A 7,183-nucleotide genomic window follows, 5' to 3' on the forward strand; every position below is an offset into this window, starting at 1 on the left:
TCGATCGTGACAGGAGGAAGTCTGGAAGAGATTCGGAGAGTAGTCGATCACTGTAGAAAATCGGCTGATAGTGAAGCCCAAAGAGCATTTGGAGCAGTCCGATAGATGATTGAAGGAGCTCATTATTGGAGAAGTCCGAAGGATATGGTAGGAATTCGTCCGTTGGAGGAATCTGGAGGACACTGTGGAAGCTCGGATGACCGGGGGAGTTCAGAAAGACGCCGCACAAGATCGGAAGCCGAAAGAGTCCTGGGAGGATTGGCTTCTTACGAACTTCGGCTGGGATTATTTTATACCCAATAATTTTAATTAATAATTTTTTATAAAATTATTTAGATAATGAACTCTTTCTTTCTTTCTTTCTTTCTTTCTTTCTTTCTTTCTTTCTTTCTTTCTTTCTTCTTCTTCTTCTTCTTCTTCTTCTTCTTCTTCTTTTTGTCCATCTCTATTGATGAAGGCTTTTGGAGTGACAGTAGAAGTGAATGACTGGGTTGAGAAACAAACAAACGGGCTCATCAAAGATCTTATCCCTCGACAAGCCGTATATAACCTCACAATGCTTATTCTTGCTAATGCTCTCTACTTCAAAGGCCTGTGGTCCGACAAGTTTGATAGCTCCCAAATCAAAATTGAAGAATTTCATCTGCTCATGATGGAAGCACTATCCGAGTGCCCTTCATGACAAGCAAAGAAGACCAGTTTATCTCCTCCTTTGATGGCTTCAAACTCCTCAAATTACCCTACCAACAAGACCAAGAGGATAGGAGGTTCTCCATGCTTATATTTCTCCCTCACAAGAAAGATAGGGCTAAATGAACTAATTTATAAATTTGTCTCTGATCCAAACTTCATTGACAGACATATACCGGAATGGCGAGTTGAAGTTGGAAAATTCATGATTCCGAAGTTTAAAATCTCATTTGGGTTTGAAGCATCTGATGTGCTAGTGGGCTTGGGATTGGAATCTCCTTTCACTACAAAAGCAGATTTCCAAGAGATGGTATCAGGATTGCCTCCTGGGAAGAAGCTATTTGTTTCAAGCATGCACCACAAAGCTACCATCGAGGTTGAAGAGGAAGGAACCGTAGCGGCTGCTGCATCTGCGATGCGGCTCGTGCCCCTTTGTGCTCGCCTTAAGTGGGATTTCGTAGCGGACCGTCCTTTTGTGTTTGTCATTAGAGAGGAGATGACTGGATCAATGTTGTTCTTTGGGCACGTCGTTAATCCTATGTTGGTGGATCAAGTCTGATGTCATTGCAGGAGTTCCTGAGACACTTCAAAAATACCGTGGAAAGAGGAAAATAAAATAATAAATGGTGGAGGTGTCTTGTGTCTAACAAGGGTAGGGACAACGCAGAAATTCTGAAAAAAATATATCCCAGCAATAAATTATGATTTAAAGTGGTTTGTCTAGATCGAGAGCTCTTCAATAATGCTTCTTGTTCGAGCTATCCTGCAACAAAATTTATGTGCAATGGATGATCTTTTTTTTTTTTTTGGTTGATCGTGAAATATCATCACCATTTCAACCATTTCATTGAGTGAATGAAATGATGCAAGAATGGTTTTAAAATAGGGGCCCCTAACCAAGAAGAAAAAGACATCCAAGGAAACAAGTTGTGAGGCCCCAGGATCTCAATCTCGCCACCTTTCTGAAACAACATCGAGTACAAACTCCCAGGGGAAAGTCAGAAGAGCTAGAGCTCCCCTGCCACCAGACTAATCCCCCAACCGCCCCAGCTACATTCCTCCCTTCAAAATTAAAGTCATCCAGAGAGAGTTCAAAATCAAAAGCTGCAGCTTGGAGCCACCAAAGCTCAAAATCAAAGTCACTTTAGAGCAAGAATCTATATCGGCTGATTTTGGTTGAAGAAGACAGATACCTCGGATATGTCCGAGCTATTGACCTCAGCCACAAATGAGGAACTTGACCTCAGCCACATACAAGGTGAAGCCACGAACTTGCCACACCAAGATTTCTAGTGACAAGTACACACAGAATCAGTATCGGATTGCAACGACATGGATAAGACATCCAAAACCATCCGGCAATAGCTCACCCGACTGTGTATGGCATGCATAGCATCATATCAATGGATATAGCTGCCGCTTATCTGGCCACGTATGGCACGCATAGCATGATATCCATGGATATGGTTGCCACTCGTCGTGGAATCGGCCTCCAACCTACCTTTATAAGGGGAAAGCAGGTAACCATTGGTAAGCTCTCAAGTCTCTCTCACTCTCTCTATTCTATTGTTCACTGACGAGCATTGGAGGATCCCTACTGGAAGCACCTTCAACAAAGGACTTCTTTTGCAGATTAGGCCTTCTCTTGAAGAGCCTCTACAGTAATGATAATCTTAATTCATACCGGAGTTGCCAACATCAACCTTGGTTCAAGATCAGCAAGAAATTGGTGCCAGAGGGATTACTGATATCAATTTTAGTTCAAAAATCCATGACAATTGTTAGGATTTGATGCCTTGAGATTCAGCCCACATTGATCCCACAGCGAGGTTCGCGGTGAAAAACGGAGTCCAACGAGATCAAGATCACCCGAAACGGAGCTCGGATGGAGGAGATACGAGCTTTTGAAGTCGGCACTGTTGGGAATAGTGTCCCAAAGCCAATCATCAGCCTGTTGACGATTGTACTCATTTTTATATTTGTACATGAATTATGAATTAATAAAAATTATTTTGATATTTTTCATCACAAAATGTTTCATCTTCTAATGAACTACTATGTTGTGGTGAAGTCCTTAGGACTATTTAGACTCGACAAAGGAGGATTTATCGTTTAGTCCTTAAATCTGTTCGCGACCAAATAATACGTTGTTACCAAGGACGACAATGTTTATCAAGCATAGGTCATTGTGTGCCATATAGATTGGTTGTCCTCTTAACCAATGAGTGTGGAGACACTGGTATGGCATACAGGTGAGATGTAAGGGTACATCTGCACTGAATGTGATCGACTCTGGAGCTATTTCTGCTGTCAAGATTTGCTTCGATGGAATATGGATATAAATATCCCTCCGACCTGAGGCCGCCACGGTGACTTGCACGCAACTCATTGCACTTAGGCACTGGACTACCTGAATTTTTAATTCAAAAATGGAAGGCTACTGAGTGTAGTCAAGTACTTGACTTGTCGGTGCGTGTGTCAAGATGGAATTGACCACTCCAGTTTAGGAGCTGTGTACAGTCGCATTTAATTTAGCAAAATCTTGGCCAGGGTAGTTCTTGTGAGGAGTCACAGGACTGTTTGAGTTGAGTACGATTCGGATGATCTGATCAGGGTTGACAGTTTAACCCTGAGTCGTCCTAAACACAGGGGTCAAAAGGATGAATTATACAGTAACCATATTTATGTAGGTTCTGAGTGTTGCGATTGTGACTATTCGACCAATCCGGACGTCGGGTACCATTGCTAGATGGTCACTTCGATTAGTACAGGAATTGGTTCTTGTGCTACCGGCTTAGGTTCGAACCTATGGGGTCACACACATTAGAGGTTCCTATCTGATCTGATGGCTGATGTAGAATCCTACATGTTTGGGACTCAGTGATCGAGAATCAGGATTCTCTGATCATGAGTTCGACACATTATGGGTACCGGGGTCAAGAGTCCCACTGGTTGGGATTTTTCGATCAGAATTACATATCGATGAATTCTGATGCCTGATTGTCCATCGAATTTGGACTCAGTATTTATGAGAGGTTTAATTAGTGATTTGATCGCTAATTAACTCAATTTGATTGAGTAATTATTTTTGGATCAAGTCCAATTGAATTTGATTCAGTTGGGTTTGACCCGATTAGGTTAAGAGTTGACTTAATCATCAAGATGGTTTGGTCCCTGATTTGATCAGGGGTTGGGCTTAATCAATTCCTGATTTGATTAGAATTTTATTGAGTCTAATTAAGCCTAAATTAGTTGGGTTTAAATTAGTCTAATTGGACCTAACTTATTTGGTTCAATTAGGTTGGTTTAAATAATTAAACCACCTTGACCCAATCTCCATGCTCCACCTCACTTCCATTGCACCCATTTGAATTCATGAGAAGGAACTTCTCATGAATTATTTTTTCACGCCAAGCCCTCTCCATGCCCCACTTTAATGTGCCATATGAATGGATAAGGATGATTGGTTGGCCATTCAAATTCAAAATAAAGTTTGAATTTGAATGGGCAATCAATCTTTGCACCTTATCCCTTTTTTTATGCCCCATTTATTACATAAGAAAAGGTTTCTCATGAAATCACTCCATGCACAATTTAAGCCACGCCTCACACCTTTAGTGGATAAGGAATGAGTTGGTGTCCATTTGAATTCAAAATTTGATTTGAATTCAAATGTGCAATTACTCATCTTTATCCTTTCTTTTGGATAAGATGTTTGACGTGGTTATAAAAGGAGGAGAAGAGTGGGGCATGCAAGAAGAATTTTTTTTGGAGAAAAATTCTGGGGCGTGATAAGTCTTGTGCATGAGAAAGAAGTCCAAATCCTTCCAAGAGAAAAAGAAAAAAAAGTGGGTGTAAGGTTTTCGATGAGTTCCCTAGAGTTTTAGCCTGGGGTTCGGGAAGTGAGAAAGTGAGCTATGAGTGTCGTGAGCCCACAAAATCTCAGAAAATATTTAACATCCTCTCAAGACGTCTATTGATGATTCGGAGCATCCAAAGAATCGACAGATATCGATCGAAGGAGTTCGATCAGCATCAGCCGTCAAAAGGGCTCTATAACGAGCTAGCACTCGTGAGGAGTCGATCAGATCGGGAGCTTCGTGTGGACGATCCGCAGAGGCCAGACACACTATGTGGCTATGTCGCGATGATCAGACTCTCTCGACGGTGATCAAATTACGGCGATCTACTACCCGTACAAAGGCATTGTGTTCTGAACACATTACAGTAAAGTGTTTACTGTTTGAATTTGAAATTCAAATTTAAATGAATGCATGCTATATATCATATTTAGATCCTAGTGTAGGGTAAATTCATGTTAATTAATTAGATTAATTAATATTTTTTTACTGTAAAATCATAATTTTAAAAAAATTTAAAATTACCATTTTATCCATGCACTGAATTTTCCCCACAAATGGTATCAGAGTGGGTTCTTAGATATGATATATATATTTGCATACGTAAATTAAGTTATAATCTAAAAGTTTAAATTTGAAATTTGAAATTCAAAATTTAAAATTTGAATTTTGAAAGTTGTTCGAAATTCAAAATTTAAAATTTGAATTTTAAAATTTGAAATTCAAAATTCAAAATTCAAAAATTTAAAATTTGAAATTTAGTTGAAATTTCAAATCTGAAATTCAAAATTTAAAATTCAAAATTTGAAATTCAAAATATAAAATTTAAAAATTTGAAAATTTAAAATTTAAAATTTATTTAAAATTTAAAATTCAAAATTTAAATTTGAAATATGAAATTTAAAATTTAAATTTTAAATTTATATATTTAGATATACTTGATCCAAGTAGCAAGTAATCGAATTGGGTTGGTTGCCATGGCCGTCCGGTCATAGGAGAAAAGTAGGATTTAAAGGCCCTCTCCTCCCATTCGATGGGGTCTCCTATGGCGGTAGGGGTGCCACTGCAATTATTGTTGAAACCAGATCTAAGATTTCAGAGTTAGATCTTGAAACTTTTTCAAGATCATACAACGGAAGACTAAAATAAATTAAAATTTATTTTCTAAAATCAGAGAATTCTAGATCTAAAATCTATTACATGATTATTATATAGCATTAAATCAAAATTAAAATATAGAAATATAGCATGAACTACATGTTGATCATATCAACATGTTTCTATACTACATCTAATGTATGCGTTAAACAATAGATCAGATCTATTACCTTGCAAGTTAGATGTTCTAACCTCACTGATCTGGCTTGAGGATGATGTTGCAAGCCACACATACGTCCGGCCTCTAGGAGTCATCCACACAAGCCACGAATCTCGATCAGAAGTCCTGCTTCAGGAAATCAGCACAGTATGCTAGTACTGCGCTGATCCTTCTTTGATGGTTGATCAGGTGCCTCCTTCTTCTTGATTTAGACTCTTCCAAAGATGAAAAGTAGGAGGAGGAGTTTCAGATCTAAGATGCTCTCAGGAAACTCAAGATGAGGGAGGAAAGATATGAAAACAAACAACCCTAGAAGAAGACCCTCTTCTTCTTCTCGTTTCTCTCTCTAGATACCCTAACTTGTGTCTATTATATCTCCACGACCCAAAGGTCTTTCTCTCTAATTTTTGGATGTCCCAAAGGACTCTCAAATCTCTATTGTCTCCAAAAATTTTATGAAGAAACTCATTTTATATAGAGAGATATGATAGAGTCCTTGTCTACATCAAATACCTAGTCAAGGCTTATCCAAACATGGCAAGTTAAGGAGCACACAACTCTTGAGCACCTACTCCTTATTTTTGTGCATGGATTACCAGCAAAGGGTGCACAATGTGTATCCTAAAAGCCATAAAAATTCCAAAAAAAAATTTGGATAAATTCGGTGCAAAATTGAAAGAGTTTTGGATTTCTAAAACTCTATCTCATAGAATTTGAAATCCAAACTTATTCCTTTTTGATTTGATCCAAACCACCTTCCATGTAAGAAAAAAGAGAGGAAACCTTTTGTGAACATGGGAGAGACCTGGGAGAGGGCTTATGGCACACAAAATAAGAGGAGATTGGCGTTGAATGAGAGAGAGGGAATGGGGAAGGCTTATGTGGCGCAAGGTGAAATCCTAGTCTTACTAGGATTCTATCTTATGACTTGTTTTAATTTGGTTTCTCAAACCAAATCAAACCAAAATTAGATCAACCCAATTAAAATAGGTCTTAACCTAATTAAAAATCTAATTTAATCAAATTAAATTATATTTAAATCTGATTTAATTTTTTAATCAAATTAGAAATTAGATTGACCCAAGTCCTAGTTGAACTAGGATTAGTTTTTCCTTGCACTTGGCTTATCCAATAAACTAATTGGACTTGATCCAATCAAGCCCAAACTAAATCTAATTAAATCATGTTTAATTAGACTTAATCTCAGTCTATTGGCTTAATCAAATTAAGTCAATTAGCAATCAAATTGCTAATCGATCCTCCTGCAACACTTGCACTGGGTTAAATGTCAATTCGATTGCTAATCGATCCTCCT

At 38.2% G+C, this 7,183-nt stretch overlaps 1 pseudogene; it reads left to right on the forward strand.

Annotated features, from left to right (window-relative positions):
- The first annotated feature begins 451 nt into the window (after nt 1-451).
- LOC105037171 (serpin-ZXA-like) lies at nt 452-1,249 on the forward strand (annotated as a pseudogene).
- Nucleotides 1,250-7,183: the final 5,934 nt, after the last annotated feature.

The sequence above is a fragment of the Elaeis guineensis genome, chromosome 11, assembly GCF_000442705.2.
Source record: "Elaeis guineensis isolate ETL-2024a chromosome 11, EG11, whole genome shotgun sequence".
In the NCBI taxonomy this organism is placed as follows: Eukaryota; Viridiplantae; Streptophyta; class Magnoliopsida; order Arecales; family Arecaceae; genus Elaeis; species Elaeis guineensis.